At 31.1% G+C, this 1,652-nt stretch overlaps 1 protein-coding gene across 1 annotated transcript in view; it reads right to left on the bottom strand.

The window, feature by feature from the left end:
* The window catches only part of LOC108966720 (zinc transporter ZIP6), a 29,271-nt gene that overhangs the window by 25,694 nt on the left and 1,925 nt on the right, over positions 1 to 1,652 (bottom strand). The gene's annotated exons all lie outside the window — the stretch shown is intronic.

Raw genomic sequence — 1,652 nt, 5'->3', positions numbered from 1 at the left:
AAAATTAAATTTTTTGAAAATTACAAAAATGTTTCAAAAATCCATAAAAAAATTTCAAAATTAAATTTCATTATTTTTGGAAAGCTGAGTTTAAAAACAACTTGTTAACTCATATCAAGAAAGTTCATATGGCCAATTACTGTCTCTTAATAGCGCAAGTCCATATCATTGTTGACTTTTTACTTTATGTATTTTATTTTTTAACTCACACTGGCTGATTGTAGATTCTCAGCTTTGCGGCATCGTTGTATTGACTCCATTCATTATCACATACAAGCTTATTTAACTTCTCTTAAATAAAATGCAATGTTTAAAAAAAATTAAAACAATGCCGTATTTACAAAGCATTTTTAAGAAAAAGTAAGCAATATTAAAAAGTTGCCGTAAATTTCTGCTTAAAATGCAGTACCAACAAAGTTAATAATATCGGCGAATATTTGTTCAAAAAATAATGACAATTTTGGAGAGACTTTAAATTCATTTTATTTTGACACTGGCTCATAAATCCATATGGTAAGTTTCAATCAAGTAATTACTCATTGATTTGAGGTACAATTGAGGCTCGTACTGTAAGGAACTTCCTAAAAACATCTACAAGTATATACATATCAATATGCATAGGCAGCTACAAAAGTTAAGCTAAAAAGTACCCGGAAATTGTAAATAATGCAAAAAATATTTAATTATTCATTAATATTTATTTTGTCGATTTCAAAGTAATTCCCATCAGATTTCTGTAATACACTCACGCCGACGATTTTTACCTGTTCTCGAAACACTTTTCATAAGTATTTTCCGCGATGGTGTTCAGCTCCTTCAGCGAATTTTGTTTTATCTTTTCGAACGACTGAATATGGGCTCCACAGAGCGGCAACAAAAAAAAAAAAAAAAAAAAAAAAAAAAAAAAAAAAAAAAAAAAAAAAAAAAAACGCAAGCACTTTAATACGTCCAAATAGAACTCTTTCTTGACCGCCTGGCCTGACATGATATAACAAAGTACGAATAACGAAAAAAAAATTAATATCACCTTGATTTTTGAGCGGCTTTGACGATTTGGTTTTGGCTTTGGCTAGGTTTTCCCTCCATTCCGTTGATTGTTGACTTGTTTGCATGCCAAACTCATAAACCCATGTCTCATCGGCTGTTATAATGCTGTCAGTGAATGTGGGATCGGAATTCGCATGATCATCATATGTCCAAAGAGAACTGTTTACGGTACTCTAATTGAAAAAAATTCAGCTTTATCAGGACTAGTCGAGCAAAAAGGCGTTTCATACACAAAATATCCAGCAAAATCATTCGAACGAATTCACGAGAGATGTCGCGCTCTCTTGCCACTTCACTTTTTCAATATTTTCATTAGTTTGAAGAAGTCGAAGGACGTTCAGAAAGAGACATGACCTTTTTGTCACAATATATATTATATTACGAGGCAGCTAATTGTGATGTGTATATGTCTATATATATTTTGTGTATTTATATATCTATATTTTAATTTATGCCATTTTTTCATTAAATAAGCAATATGCTGAGCCATATTTAATTTCAGTCCGTAAGTCATAATAGCTTTACAGAGGCAGGTCATTGACAGTAATCGCATGTGTGGGTGGCTATTCAGTGCTTTACTGATTTTACTTGTTTTTTTTTTAATA

This window comes from Bactrocera latifrons, unplaced genomic scaffold, assembly GCF_001853355.1.
Source record: "Bactrocera latifrons isolate USDA-ARS-PBARC rearing strain unplaced genomic scaffold, ASM185335v1 scaffold_17, whole genome shotgun sequence".
NCBI lineage: Eukaryota > Metazoa > Arthropoda > Insecta > Diptera > Tephritidae > Bactrocera > Bactrocera latifrons.
The sequence above is the reverse complement of the archived record's forward strand: the minus strand, read 5'-3'. Positions and strand labels throughout refer to the sequence as shown.